Source organism: Haematobia irritans, chromosome 3, assembly GCF_050003625.1.
Source record: "Haematobia irritans isolate KBUSLIRL chromosome 3, ASM5000362v1, whole genome shotgun sequence".
Classification (NCBI taxonomy): domain Eukaryota; kingdom Metazoa; phylum Arthropoda; class Insecta; order Diptera; family Muscidae; genus Haematobia; species Haematobia irritans.
Window position 1 is genome coordinate 19,272,865 of NC_134399.1, and position 17,089 is coordinate 19,289,953.

Here is a 17,089-nt window from a genome sequence, read left to right on the forward strand (position 1 = left end):
AATTAATTCTATAGAAAAGTGACTAAATATTTTATTTCTGTAAAAAACTTTTTGATAGAACATTTTCTGACAATTTTATTTCTATAGAAAATTTTATTTCTATAGAAAAGTTTATTTCTATAGAAAATTTTATTTCTATAGAAAAGTTTATTTCTATATAAAATTTTATTTCTATAGATAATTCTATTTCCTTAGAAAATTTTCGTTCTATTTAAATTTTTTGGAAAATTTAATTTCTATAGAATCTTTTTCGAAAATTTTATTTCTATAGAATTTTGAAAATTGTAATATATAGAAAATTTTCGGAAATTTTTATTTCAACAGAAAATGTTATTTGTTTACAAAATTTTCTCAAAATTTTATTTCTGTAGAAAAGTTGCTCAAAATTTCATTTCTATAGAAAATTTTCTGAAAATTTTATTTCTATAGAAAATTGTAACAAAATTTTATTTTTCTAGAAAATTGTAAGAAAATTTTATATCTGCAGAAAACTTCTCAACATTTTATTTGTATAGAAAATATTCTCAAAATTTTATTTCTATAGAAAAATTTCTCAAAATTTTATTTCTATAGAAAATTTTCTCAAAATTTTTTTCTCAATATTTTATTTCTGTTGAAAATTTTCTCAAAATGTTATTTCTATAAAAAATTTTTCCGTAAATTTTATATCAATAGAAAATTTTCCGTAGGTTTTATTGCCATAGCAAATTTTCCAAAAATTTTATTTCTATACAAAATTTTCCAAAAATTTTATTGCTATAGAAAATTTTATTTCTACAGAAAAATTTCTTAAAATTTTATTTTTATAGAAAATTTTCTCAAAATTTTATTTCTGTTGAAAATTTTCTCAAAATTAATTCTATAGAAAAGTTACTGAATATTTTATTTCTGTAAAAAAACTTTCAGAACTTTTTGATAGAAAATTTTCTGACAATTTTATTTCTATAGAAAATTTTATTTCTATAGAAAAGTTTATTTCTATAGAAAAGTTTTTTTCTATAGAAAAATTTATTTCTATAGAAAATTCTATTTCCTTAGAAAATTTTCATTCTATTTAAAGTTTTTGGAAATTTTATTTCTATAGAATATTTTTTGAAAATTTTATTTCTATAGAATTTTGAAATTTTTAGTATATAGAGCATTTTCTGAAATTTTTATTTCAACAGAAACTGTTATTTCTATACAAAATGTTCTCAAAAATTTTATTGCCATAGAAAATTTTCTCAAAATTTTATTTCCATAGAAAAATTTCAGAAAATTTTATTTCTGTAGAAAATTGCAAAAAAATTTTATTTCTCTAGAAAATTGTTAGAAAATTTTATATCTGCAGAAAACTTCGCAAAATTTTATTTCTATAGAAAATATACTCAAAATTTTATTTCTATAGAAAATTTTCTCAAAATTTTTATTTTTATAGAAAATTTTCTGAAAAGTTTATTTCTATAGAAAATTTTCTCAAAAATTTTATTGCCATGGACATTTTTTCAAAATTTTATTTAATAAAATAAGTCGGGTTTTCCTTCCTGACGCAATAACTCTAGAACGCACGAACCGATATCCACAGTTTTGCATTCGTTGGAAAGGTCTCGGGTTCCGTAAGGTTTACAGCAAAGAAAATTCAAGAAAAGTTTCAACGGAAAAGCCGGAAAATCTTTTTCATAAACAGCGCCATCTCTGATGCAACTCCAGAACGCAAGAACCGATTTCCACAGTTTTACATTCGTTGGAAAGGTCTCGGGCTCTGTGAAGTTTATAGCAAAGAAAATTCGAGAAAGCTGGAAAATCTTTTTTTACATACAGCGCACATTACAAAATTTTATATTTTGAAATCATCGCAGTTGCTATTGTTATAAAATAATTTTATTTTTTCACATGAAAACTATTCGTAGAACGTAGAGGGTAATCATGTGGTGAAAATAGGGTACCTCATTTTTAGATATCTGGTGGGAGGAGGGGGACATCCCTATTGCCCGACTTTTTCAAAATTGGGCCAAAGTTCTCCGATTTGGTTGAAAATTCCAAGGAGGGTTAGGGGTGATGTTTAGACAACGACCCGCTATTTTATTTTGCGATATTTAGTCGCGGACCACTCCTTTATACGATTTTCGTTTAAGGTCCAGTAAAACAACAAACATTTTCTGATGTACTTGGGATTTACAGAGAACACGCCGTTAGGTTATGAATTTATTATGGGGTACCCGATTTTTTAATATTTGGTCGGGAAGGGAGACGGGGAGGAAGACTTCCTCTAAAACTGAAAAACAATCTAGAATTCACAAGTTTACTTGAAATTTATAAAGGCCATAGGGGTTTGATTATGAAATCAATATGAAACTTGAAGTAAAGTTTCCAGATTTTCTTGCAATTTGCAGGGCAAGTGATGTTCCTTTAAAAAATTTGAGCAAAATCTAGCCTTCTCCGATTTACTTGAAATTGGGAGAAGATGATTAATCTTATACAGGGTATATGATTTTTCGATGACTGTTTGAGGAAGGGGAATAGTGAAGTTGGGTAGTTTGTGAAATGAATATAGGTTAGGTTAGGTTAAAGTGGCAGCCCGATTAAGATTCAGGCTCACTTAGACTATTCAGTCCATTGTGATACCACATTAACTAAAAGTACCTATTACATATGGGCACTTCTAGTTTTAACCGCTGAACCTTCTTGATTATTTTTCTTTGTTGAACCAACCAGATTGTTCCAAAAACAGTAGCAGACTGCTTAAGTTAACGTTTTCCAGATCCGCCAGTAATCTGAAGCTATATGCTCCTAAAAGTTGCTTGCGCTTTACACAAAATGCAGGACACTCACACAAGAGGTGTTTAATTGATTCTTTTTCCTCCGCATCATGACAGCTCATACAATAGTCATTATACTTCGCGCCAATAGTTTTTGCAAAATCGCCAATCAGGCAGCGACCCGTTATAGCAGATATCAGGAGTGATATCTGACGTCTCGAGAACATTAGCATATCTAGTGTGCGGTTTAAGTTGAAATGGGGCCATATTTGCTTGGTGTCGTTACAACCCTTGCAATTCTCCCATCGAACATTTGCCATCATAACAGCCTTCTCACGCAGCATGAGCTTGCAGGTAGCTAGGGGCATACCAACAAATTCTAGTTCCCCTGGAATATGTAAGGTAGTCCCTAGCCTTGCCAACTCATCCGCTTCGCAGTTCCCCGGTATGTTCCTATGGCCAGGCACCCATATTAGGTGAATATTGTACTGCTCAGCCATCTCATTGAGAGATTTGCGGCAGTCGATGGCCGTTTTCGAGTTGAGGAACACAGAGTCCAAGGATTTTATTGCAGGTTGACTGTCTGAGTATATATTAATGCCAATATTTGTTGGAACATTACTTCTCAGCCAATTCACCACCTCCCATATTGCCAATATTTCATCCTGAAAAAACTACAGTGATCTTTTCGCTATTCGAAGTTCCAGATCATTAGAATATACTCCGAACCCCACTTGTCCATCCAATTTGGAGCCATCAGTGTAGAAATCTATATATTCTTTATTCCCCGGGGTCTGTGTGCACCACGCCTCACTGTTGGGGATTAGAGTCTCAAACTTTTTGTCGAAAAGTGGACTCGCCAAAGTGTAATCCACTACGTTAGGCACATCTGGCATTGTTTTGAGGACAGAACTGTGACCGTAACCTTTTTCCGACCACAGCGATAGTTCGCGCAACCGCACAGCCGTTGTTGCAGCTGACTGTTTGGCCAAAATGTCTAAAGGCAATAGATGCAGCACGACATTAAGGGAATTTGTTCCTGTCTTGCTGAATGCGCCTGAAATACACAAACACGCCATACGCTGAACTTTATCTAAACAAGTCGGTTTCTGAAGTGCCGGCCACCAGACTACAACACCATATAGCATTATAGGTCTAACCACTGCCGTGTATAGCCAATGCACAATTTTTGGTTTCAGTCCCCACTTTTTATACCCTCCACCATAGGATGGGGGTATATTAACTTTGTCATTCCGTTTGTAACACATCGAAATATTGCTCTAAGACCCCATAAAGTATATATATTCTGGGTCGTGGTGAAATTCTGAGTCGATCTAAGCATGTCCGTCCGTCCGTCCGTCTGTCCGTCTGTCCGTCAGTCCGTCCGTCCGTCTGTCCGGCTGTCCGTCCGTCTGTGGAAATCACGCTAACTTCCGAACGAAACAAGCTATCGACTGGAAACTTGGCACAAGTAGTTGTTATTGATGTAGGTCAGATGGTATTGAAAATGGGCCATATCGGACCACGTTTACGTATAGCCCCCATATAAACCGATCCCCAAATTTGGCTTGGGGAGCCTCCCGGAGCAGCAAAATTCATCCGATCCGGTTGAAATTTGGTACGTGGTCTTAGTATACGGTCTCTAACAACCATGCAAAAATTGGTCCATATCGGTCCATAAATATATATAGCCCCCATATAAACCGATCCCCAGATTTGACCTCCGGAGACTTTTGGAGGGGCAAAATTCATCCGATCCGGTTGAAATTTGGTACCTAATGTTAGTATACGGCCTCTAACAACCATGCAAAAATTGGTCCATATCGGTCCATAATTATATATAGCTCCCATATAAACCGATCCCCAGATTGGACCACCGGAGCCTCTTGGAGGAGCAAAATTCATCCGATCCGGTTGAAATTTAGTACGTGGTCTTAGTATACGGTCTCTAACAACCATGCAAAAATTGGTCCATATCGGTCCATAAATATATATAGCCCCCATATAAACCGATCCCCATATTTGACCTCCGGAGACTTTTGGAGGGGCAAAATTCATCCGATCCGGTTGCAATTTGGTACCTGATGTTAGTATACGGCCTCTAACAACCATGCAAAAATTGGTCCATATCGGTCCATAATTATATATAGCTCCCATATAAACCGATCCCCAGATTTGACCACCGGAGCCTCTTGGAGGAGCAAAATTCATCCGATCCGGTTGAAATTTAGTACGTGGTCTTAGTATACGGTTTTTAACAACCATGCAAAAATTGGTCCATACCGGTCCATAATTATATATAGCCCCCATATAAACCGATCCCCAGATTTGACCTCCGGAGCCTCTTGGAGGGGCAAAATTCATCCGATCCGGTTGAAATTTGGTACATTTTGTCAATATATGGCCTCTAACAGCCATGTAAAAATTGGTCCATATCGGTCTTTAGTTATATATAGCCGATGACTTATTACACAAAAATTGGTCCATATCGCCAAAAACAATCTACCAAAACTTTATTTCCATAGAAAATTTTGTCAAATTTTATTACTATAGAAAGTTTTGTTAAAATTTCATTTCTATAGAAAGTTTTATCAAAAGTTTATTTCTATAGAAATGTTTGTCAAAATTTTATTTCTATAGAAAATTTTGTAAAAAAATTATTTCTGTAGAATATTTTGTCAACATTTTATTTCTATACAAAATTTTGTCAAAATTTCATTTCTATACAAAATTTTGTCAACATTTTATTTCTTTAGAAATTTTTGTCAAAATTTTATTCCTATAGAAAATTTTGTCAAACTAGATTATATACGTATTTAATCGGCCTTTTTTTGTTTAATATATACCCCGTATGGGCTAACTTACAATTTAGAAGACAGTGTTAAAAAGTTTTACGATACCTTGCCATCGGCAAGTGTTATCGCAACCCAAGTAATTCGATTGTGGATGACAGCCTTTAGTAGAAGTTCCTACGCAATCCATGGTGGAGGGTACATAAGATTCGGCCTGGCCGAACTTACGGCCGTATATACTTGTTTCCTATTGCCTTTTTGCACGAGTACAAAGCTACAGTTGCCTTTCTCGCCCTTTCTTCAATATTAAGCTTAAAGTTCAGCTTCCTGTCCAAAATAACGCCAAGGTATTTTGCACATTCACCAAAGGGAATTTCAATACCCCCTAAGGAAATAGGCCTAACCGTGGGAGTTTTGCGATCGTTGCAGTACATGACTAATTCTGTCTTTGCAGGATTTACCCCAAGACCATTGTCTTTCGCCCATTTCTCAGTCATCCGGAGGGCCCTCGGAATAATATCTCTGATTGTGGATGGGAATTTTCCCCTGACTGCCAGAGCCACATCATCTGCGTATGCCACCACTTTTATCCTTTCTTTTTCTAGAGTAACCAGAAGGCTATTTATAGCAACATTCCAAAGAAGAGGTGATAGGACTCCTCCTTGGGGAGTGCCTCTGTTCACATACCTTTGTATGTTTGCTTGTCCTAGTGTGGCTGAAATACGTCTCTTCATTAGCAGTTCGTCTAACAGCCTGAGTATACATGGATCAACATTCAGAGTTGTGAGTCCATTTAATATCGAGCTCGGATGGACATTATTGAACGCCCCTTCGATGTCTAGAAACGCCACGATTGTGTATTCTTTGACAGATAGTGAGCTTTCAATAAAGCTGACTAGTTCATGTAGTGCGGTCTCAGTAGACCTGCCCTTCGAGTATGCATGCTGTCGTTTCGAGAACAAACTTGAATCGATGCTAGTTCTAAGATAAATATCTATCATCCTCTCCAGAGTCTTAAGTAGGAATGAGGATAAGCTGATTGGTCGGAAATCCTTCGCCCTCGAGTGAGAGGCTTTTCCCGCTTTAGGTGTGAAAACGACTTTTGTTTCCCTCCACTTTCCTGGGATATATGATAAGTTGATACATCCTTTATATATCACCGACAACCAGGGGATAATTTTGTCAGTTACAGCTTGTAACTCCGCCGGAGTAATTCCATCAGGTCCAGGGGATTTGAATGGTCCAAAGCTATTTAGCGCCCATCTTATTCTAGTTTCCGATACAATTTCCTCGACAGGAAACGACCGCTGAGCAACTGTGGCACCGCCAGTACATGGTTCAACCGTCTGATTTCCAGGAAAATGTGTGTCCAATAGTACCTCCAGCGTCTCCTTACTGGACGTTGTCCAATTGCCCTCCGATGTTTTAATGAAACCTGGAGCGGAGTTGGTGGATGCTAGAACCTTCCGTAGTCTGGAAGCCTCGGACGTATTCTCAATACTGCTGCAGTAAGCATTCCAAGAGTTATGCTGAGCCTTTCTCAGTTCTCGCTTGTATCCTCTCAGATTCTTCTTGTAAGCGTCCCAGTCCTCAGGGGCTCTGGTGGACTTTGCCTTGTTAAAGAGCTTCCTGCAGGATTTCCTCATATTACTTAATTCCGTAGACCACCATGGTGGTCGATGTTTCCCCCTTGGCTTTCCTCTAGGGCATGCAGCTTTCAGTGAGATGTTGAAGGCCTTAGTAATCCGCTCCACTGCGTGTTCGATATCTTGCACATTTCTCATATTTGTCTCTGTTATTTCCGGTATCATCATATTGAACGATTCCCTATACCTATTCCAGTCAGCTTTCCTAACATTTGGCGGAAATATGATCTTGGTGATATGAACATCAAATTTGAAACTGATGTAGCGATGATCTGAGAAGCTGTGTTCACTTAAAACCTGCCACTCAGATATCATTTCATTTAGTTCTTGCGAGGCCAAGGTGATGTCCAAAACCTCTTGCCTGTTTTTAGTGACAAAGGTTGGGACATCTCCCTTGTTGCAAACTACCAGATTAGTACGCAAAATAAACTCTATTAGCGACTCTCCCCTTGCATTAGTATCACTACTTCCCCATATACTATGATGTGCATTCGCATCGCATCCCATAATGAGTTTCGCCTTTGTTTTCAGTGACTCCTCCACTAAGGTCTTAACGGCATATGGAGGCATCTCCCTGTCATGTCCCATGTAGACCGAAGATACCCAATATTTGCATTTGGCTATTTCTAAACTTGCAACGACAGTGTCTGTATTGCACATTGAGGGAAGCAGAAACAAATTCAGCTCGTTTTTAGCAATTATACAGGCTCGATTTACATCATTACCAGTATACTGCAATAGTTTGAACCCCGGAGTACTTAATTCACATATTTTGTTTTTGTAAACATATGGTTCTTGAATAAGAACTATATCTATGTCCCCTTTCATCAGGAGAACTTTTAAGGCAGCACATGCAGCCTTACAATGATGAAGATTTATCTGGAGGATCCGTAGGACCATCGAGATTTTCAACAACCGTCACATCAGCCGCTTCGATCGAGTCATCAAGAATGTCCTCTTCAGAGATATCGGTGACTCTCGCAATAACCATAGGTTCGACTTTGGTGAGTTCTGAGGCAATAGAAGCCTCCTCACGCATACGGTATCTATCCATGTCTTCAACTTTGGTATCTCCCTCGACTTCGCAAGAGGATCCGCTTACTTCTGATTCAGACAGAGGCTTGTCCATTTCTGAATCCTTTAGCTGATCGTTTTTATACACCTTCATTTGGATATAATGAAAGCCATAACGAATATAGGGTACGTGAATTTACGATATGTGGTCGGGGAGGAGCGAAGGAGGGGTTCCCTTTTGTTCCCAATTTTGTGAAAATAGAAAGTAGAGGATTGTCGATAAATGAGAACTCGGTACTTAATTTTATGATTTTTCCACACGCTTCTGCCAGACTGTATTAAGTAAAAAACTTAAATTTACATGAAGTTGACAGGCATAGTAGAGGGTGCTTCATTTTCCGGTATATGTTTGGGAAACGTATGTTCTCCGTTTCCAATACTTTAACAAATGTTATATGGTCAATTTGTAAGTAATTTAATTTTTCCCGATTTTTTGGACGGTATGTTGAGGAGAAATATACCTCCCCTTGACAAACCATTAAAAAACAACAATTAAAAAACAAAAAAATCGTTGAAAGGGAACACCTCTTACCCGACGTTTGTTAAGCCGATCCGTTTTATATCTGCATAACCGCCCTATTTCTGAATATAAACGAAAAAAAAAAATAGTAGTCCGATTTTTTTGAAATGTACGGGACACGTGTGTGGAAACCATGGAGTGAATAATCAGTGCTTCAGTTTTTGTGCCAAACTCCCCTGACTCTACTTTTTAAAAGAGTTCAAATCTTTTCAAATTTATTGTTAGATCGAAGGATATAATTTACTAAGTTAACGAAAATATGCTTCAAGAGGCGCAGCGAAGCGGGCCGGGTTACGCTAGTTACTATATAAAAATTTCTCAAAAATTTTCAAAATTTTATTTCTATAGAAATTTGTGTAAAATTTTATTTCTCCAGGTTAGGTTAGATGGCAGCCCGATGTATCAGGCTCACTTAGACTATTCAATCCATTGTGATACCATGGTGGTGAATTTCTCTCTTATCACTAAGTTCTGTTAAGCTCAATGACAAGAGACCTCCTTTGTATAGTCGAGTCCGAACGGCGTTCCACATTGCGAATATTTTGCGAAAGTTTTATTTCTATAGGAAATTTTCTGAAAATGTTATTTCTATAGAAAATTTTCTGAAAATTTTATTTCTATAGAAAATTGTCTGAAAATTTTATTTCTATAGATAAATTTTCTGATGATTTTATTTCTATAAAAAATTTTCTGAAAATTTTATTTCTATAGAATATTTTCCGAAAATTTTATTTCTATAGAAAATTGTATTGCTATAAAAAATTTTCTGAACATTTTATTTCTATAAAAATTTTACTGAATTTTTTTTTTCTATAGAAATTTCTATAGAAAAGTTTATTTCTTTAGAAAATACTTCTGAAAATTTTATTTCTATAGAAAATTTTCTAAAATTTTTATTCTTATTTGTATAGGAAATACTTCTGAAAATTTTATTTCTATAGCAAATTTTCTCAAATTTTTATTCTTATTTGTATAGAAAAAATATTTTCCGAAAATTTTATTTCTATAAAAATTTTACAGAATTTTTTTTCTATAGAAATTTCTATAGAAAATTTTATTTCTTTAGAAAATACTTCTGAAAATTTTATTTCTATAGAAAATTTAATCAAATTTTTATTCTTATAAAAAATACTTCTGAAAATTTTATTTCTATAGAAAATTTTCTAAAATTTTTTATTCTTATTTGAATAGAAAATTGACTGAAATTTTTATTTAAATAGTATTTTTTTTTTTAAATTGTATTTCTACGGAAAATATTCACAAAATTGTATTTATATAGAAAATTTTCTCAAATTTAATTTATAGAGACAATTTCTTAAAACTTTACTTCTGTAGAAAAGTTTCTGAATTTATTATTTCTATAAAAAATTTTCTCAAAATTTTATTTCTATAGACAGTTTTCTGAAAGTTTATTTCTATAGACAATTTTCTGAAGGTTTATTTCTATAGAAAAATTTCCCAAAATTTTATTTTTATAGAAAATTTTTTCCAAAATTTTATTTCTATAAAGAGTTTTATTTATGTGGAAAAGTTTCTGAATATATTGCCAAAGTTTCTCAAAATTTTCTTTCCTAGGATGTTACTTTTGAAAATTTTAGATGTAATAGAAAAATATCTCAAATTTTATTTCCACAGAAAATTTGTGAAAATTTTATTGATTTCTATATCAACAATGTTATTAATGTAGAAAATCTACTCGATAATTTTATTTCTATAGAAAATTTTCTCAAAAATTTTCTTCAGTATTTTTTTTTGGAAAATTTTATTTTTACAGAAAATTTTGTCAAAATTTTATTTCTATAAAAAATTGTTTCAAAATTTAATTTCTATAAAAAATTAAATTGGTAGGTTTATTTTACCAGCCGCACAAGATCCTTAGTCTTGAGCTTTGCCGATTTTCTCTTGATTACTTTACCACTAGCTTCCCAATTTCAATACTCACATTGACATAAGAACTGTATCCATAGTCCGACTCCGCAACCTCCCAGCAAAAAAAGCGTCGCCAAAAAAGTAGTGAAAAATGTTCTTTTTGGATCCGGAAGGGGTACAAAATTGGCGCAGAAGCGATGATTTTAACATGGGCTGGTCATAGGACGGATGTCCACCATTTCAACGGACGTTGCACTGAATTTGCATCACTTCTTAAGGTGTGATGCGAATCCAGTGATTTGGATGTGTATAAAGAAATTTTGTGATATTTTGACGAATAAATAATTTTTAAAATTTTTTATGACTTTTAATGCATTATAACGCTTGACTGGAACGTTAGACATCAAATATTTTCAAAAAATCGCAATTTTTAATTAGGATTTTTTTTCGACAAAATTTAAATAATTTGCACTATTTTATTGATTTTTAATCTATTTTTAACCCATTTGAAACAATAAAATTTTAAATTTCCCATTAAAAATATGAAAAAAGCGAGTTATAAAAAATTGACTCAAATGACCTTCCTGTGCAGTTACAATAAAAAACATCTTTGGGAGGACATTTTTGGAAGTGCTTTTAACGTTGTGCCTTAAGAAGAACTTTCAAATTTTTTTGCTGGGCTGTTCAAGACATTTTTGGAAGTGCTTTTAAAGTTTTGCCTTAAGAAGAACTTTCAATTTTTTTTGCTGGGCTATTCAAGTTCTTTTCATGAGAAAATCCAAAATGAAACATATGCCAATGTTCCATTTGGTACCATACTAAGAGAAATCTACAACACAGAAACTTGTACAAGGACATTTTGTTACACTTGAAATTTGAGACAAATTCCAAAAAAGTGAATGAATGAATGAACAAACAAACCTCAGCTTAGGAATACGAGGTATACAAGGGGGATAAATACCAGACACCTTGACGTCTCAGTGTTAAGACAGAATAAGAAAACAAGAACCCATACCATTCAAAGGAGAAGAAAAAAAACTAACAACGTCAAGGTTGGTTTGATATTGAAATTTAATACCGACATTGTGGCCTTGTAAACTTTTTTTTTGACTCTTATTATGGGAAACAATGGTGTGGTAATCACACAGTTGTAAGAAATTCAATTCACAATGCTACGATGTCTACTGAGACACAGGACGGGGGGATTTCTCTTGTAAAAACTGAAAGAATAATTAAAGAACCGCATAATTGTAAAAAAAAATAAAAGGCTACATGCTGTGGAGCAAAGTCAAAAAGCCTATGAACTTGAAACGCTTGTTATATTCTCTATAGACCCATAATCTGATATAATTGTATGGGGGATATTTTTGGATTTTTTGCCTAAACATTTTTTTTCACAGGACAGCCATATTGTCAAATGAGCTGGTATGGCTCTCCTGTGAGAGATCTGGAAAACGGATCATATATGTGATGAACATAACTAGAAATTGAGGAATATTCAGCAAAAGAATTTATTTAAATTAAAAAAATAATAATAATAAAATTAAATTAATTTTCATTAAATTGTTTTTTATACCCTCCACCATAGGATGGGGGTTTATTAACTTTGTCATTCCGTTTGTAACACATCGAAATATTGCTGTAAGACCCCGTAAAGTACATATTCTGGGTCGTGGTGAAATTCTGAGTCGATCTAAGCATGTCCGTCTGTTGAAATCACGCTAACTTCCGAACGAAACAAGCTATCGACTTGAAACTTGACACAAGTATTTGTTATTGATTTAGGTCGGATGGTATTGCAAATGGGCCATATCGGACCACTTTTACGTATAGCCCCCCATATAAACCGACGCTCAGATTTGGATTGCGGAGCCTCTTGGAGGAGCAAAATTCATCCGATCCGGTTGAAATTTGGAACATGGTGTAGGTATATGGTCTCTAACAACCATGCAAAAATTGGTCCATATCGGTGCATAATTATATATAGCCCCCATATAAACCGATCCCCAAATTTAACTCCGAAGCCCCTTGGAAGAGCAAAATTCATTCGATACGTTTAGGTTAGGTTAGGTTATGTGGCAGCCCGATGTATCAGGCTCACTTAGACTATTCAGTCCATTGTGATACCACAGTGGTGAACTTCTCTCTTATCACTGAGTGCTGCCCGATTCCATGTTAAGCTCAATGACAAGGGACCTCCTTTTTATAGCCGAGTCCGAACGGCGTTCCACATTCTAGTGAAACCACTTAGAGAAGCTTTGAAACCCTCAGAAATGTCACCAGCATTACTGAGGTGGGATAATCCACCGCTGAAAAACTTTTTGGTGTTCGGTCGTAGCAGGAATCGAACCCACGACCTTGTGTATGCAATGCGGGCATGCTAACCATTGCACCACGGTGGCTCCCTTCGATACGTTTGAAATTTGGTACGTGGTGTTGGTATATGGTCTCTAACAACCATGCAAAAATTGGTCCATATCGGTCCATAATTATATATAGCCCCAATATAAACCGATTCCCAGATTTGGTTTGTGGATCCTCTAAGAGAAGCAAATTTCATTCGATACGGCAGAAATTTGGTACATGGTGTTGGTATATGATCTCTAACACCCGTGCAAAAATTGGTCCATATCGGTCCATAATTATATATAGCCCCCATATAAACCGATCCCCAGATTTGGGTTGCGGAGCCTCATAGAGAAGCAAATTTAATCCGATCCGGCTTAAATTTGGCACATGGTGTTGGTATATGGTCTCTACCAACCATGCAAAAATTGGTCCATATCGGTCCATAATTATATATAGCCCCCATATAAACCGATCCCCAGATTTGACCTCCGGAGCCTCTTGGAGGAGCAAAATTTAATCCGATCCGGCTTAAATTTGGCACATGGTGTTGGTATATGGTCTCTACCAACCATGCAAAAATTGGTCCATATCGGTCCATAATTATATATAGCCCCCATATAAACCGATCCCCAGATTTGACCTCCGGAGCCTCTTGGAGGAGCAAAATTTATCTGATCCGGTTCAAATTTGGAACGTGGTGTTAGTACATGGCCCCTAACAACCATACCAAAATTGGTCCATATCGGTCTATAGATATATATAGCCGATCTCCAATCACACCAATCACAATTGGTCCATATCGGTTCATAATCATGTTTGCCACTCGAGCCAAAAATAATCTACCAAAATTTTATTTCTATAGAAAATTTTGTCAAAATTTTATTTTTATAGAAAATTTTGTCAAAATTTTATTTCTATAGAACATTTTTATTAAAATTTTATTTCTATAGAAAATGTTGTCAAAATTTTATTACTATAAAAAATTTTGTAAAAATTTTATTACTATAGAAAATTTTGTCAATATTTTATTTCTATAGAAAATTTTGTCAAAATTTTATTTCTATAGAAAACTTTTATTACAATTTTATTTCTATAGAAAATTTTGTTAAAATTTAATTCCTATAAAAAAATTTTATCAAAACTTTATTTCTATAGAAAATTTTGTCAAAATTTTATTTCTATAGAAAATTTTGTTAAAATTTTATTTCTATAGAAAATTTTGTTAAAATTTTATTTCTTTAGAAAATTTTGTCAAAATGTTATTGCTATAGAACATTTTGACAAACTGAATTATCTACGTATTTAATCGATCTTTTTTGATTTCATATATACCATGTATGGACTTATATACAATTTAGAAGGCGGTGTTAGGAGGTTTTAAATAAGATACCTTGCCATCGGCAAGCGTTACCGCAACTTAAGTAATTCGATTGTGGATGGCAGTGTTTAGAAAAAGTTTCTACGCAATCCATGGTCGAGGGTACATAAGCTTCGGCCTGGTCGAACTTACGGCCGTATATACTTGTTCTAAATTGTGAGTTAGTCCATACGTGGTATATATTAGACAAAAAGGTATGTAAGTCTACATATAATTACGAATCGATATGGACTTTTGCACGGTACGTAGGGAGCCAGAATTGAAATATGGGGGTCACTTATATGGGAGCTATATACAATTATGAACTTGTTAAGGACCAATTTTTGTGTGATTGGGGATCGATTTATCTGAGGGCTATATATAACTATAGACCGATATGGACCTAGTTTGGCATGGTTGTTAACGGCCATATACTAGCACAATGTACCAAATTTCAACTGACTCGGAGGAAATTTACTCCTCAAAGAGGCTCCAAAACCAAATCTCGGGATCGGTTTATATGGGGGCTATATATGATTATGGACTGATATGGACCACTTTTGGCATGGTTGTTAAATATCATATAATACCACCACGTACCAAATTTCAACCAAATCGGATGAATTTTGCTTCTCCACAAGGCACCGGAGGTCAAATCTGGGGATCGGTTTATATGGGGGCTATATATAATTATGGACTGATATAAATCAATTCCTGCATGGTTGGTGGATACCTTATACTAACATCACATACCAAATTTCAACCGAATCGGATGAATTTTGCTCTTCCAAGGGGCTCCGGAGGTCAAATCTGGGGATCGGTTTATATGGGACCTATACATGATTATTGACCGATTTCGGTTAATTTTTGCATGGGTGTTTGAGGCCATATATTAACACCACGTACCAAATTTCAACTGAATCAGATGAATTCTGGTCTTCCAAGAGGCTCCGGAGGTCAAATCTGGTGATCCGTTTATATGAGGGCTATATATAATTATGGACCGACCAATTTTTGCATGGTCATTAGCGACCATATACTAACACCATATACCAAATTTCAGCCGGATCGGATGAAATTTGCTTCTCTTAGGAGGGTATAAATTTAGGTGCTAACAAAAAAAGTTTTTAACCTAAAATTAGTTTTTTTTTCAATTATGACTTTTTATTTTAGATAAATATATAAAACATAATACTTTTTTATTCTATTCTTTTTTTTCATTTATATTATTTTATTTAATATTATTTAATTTTTAATTAAATTAATTTAATGTATGATTTATATCCTTTTGATATAATATAATTTAATACATAATAATTTATTTAGTTTACGTGAATTAATTAACTTTAATTATATGATCTTAATTTATTTTAATAAGAAAACAATAATTATTTTAATTTAATTGAACTTCAATTAATTTAAATTATCTCTAATTAAATTAAATAAAAATAACTAAAAAATTAACTTAAAATTAAATTAAATTTGATTGTAATTTCATCTAAATTTAGTGCTATATGAATTTTTAAATTAAATTAATTTAATTAGAACTTAATTTAATGTATGATTTATATTTATATAATATAATTTAATACAAAATAATTTACTTAGTTTACTTGAATTAATTAACTTAAATTATATGAACTTAAGTAAGTCTAATTAAAAAAAATATTTAATTTAAATGAACTTAAATTATTTTAAATTAACTTTAATTAAATTAAACAAAATTAATTGAAAATTAATGTAATTTTAATTAAATTTGGTTGTACAATACTTAGTTTTATTTAATTCGGCTTTATTTAAATAAATTTAGTTTAATATACTTTAGTTTAATTAAACTTAATTTAATTTATTTGAATTATTTAATGTAATTTTATTTTCATTCGTTTAATTAAGTACAACAAATTTATTTATTTATTTACAAAATTAGACTTATAGTACAGTATTAGAATAATATTACAATAGTAGCATTGGCTACTGAGGCCATCAGCTAAGTACAACAAATAATTGGTCTAATTTTAATACATTTTGTTTTATTTTATATCAATATAATTTAATTTTTTATTTTTTTTTAATTTAAAATTAAAAAAAAAATCATTTACTAAATTAAGTTAAAATAAATTAAAATGTAAGTGAAGTAAATTAAATTATGGTAGTTTATTAAAAAATTAAAAAATAAATATAATAAAATAAAATTACTTTAACTAAATTAAACGTTAAAAAAAATATATATATCAATATAATTTAATTTTTTTTAAACGTTTAATTAAGTTAATTAATTTGATTAATTTGATTTGGTTTTATTGTATTTATTTTTTTTAATTTTTTAATAAACTACCATAATTTAATTTATTTCACTTACATTTTAATTTATTTTAACTTAATTTAGTAAATGATTTTTTTTTAATTTTAATATAATTTTATTTATAAACTTAATGTCATTTATTTTAATTTTATTTAATAGCTTAACTTACGTGAACTTAATTTAATTAATTATACAATTTATTTTAATTAAACTTTATTTGCTTTTGGCTCAATTCGGCTCAATTTAGTTTGATATAATTTATAATTAATTAAAATTTAGTTTAATTTAATTATTTTTAATTTTATTAATTTAATTTAGTTCATTTTGTTAGTCAATTTGATTTAGTTTTGCTTAATTTATCATACAATTTATTTTAATTAAACTTTATTTGCTTTTGGCTCAATTCGGCTCAATACGGCTCAATTTAGCTTGATATAATTTA

General features: G+C 32.7%; 1 protein-coding gene across 1 annotated transcript in view; it reads left to right on the forward strand.

The window, feature by feature from the left end:
• Positions 1 to 17,089, forward strand: part of sev (receptor protein-tyrosine kinase sevenless) — a 94,723-nt gene that overhangs the window by 42,325 nt on the left and 35,309 nt on the right. The gene's annotated exons all lie outside the window — the stretch shown is intronic.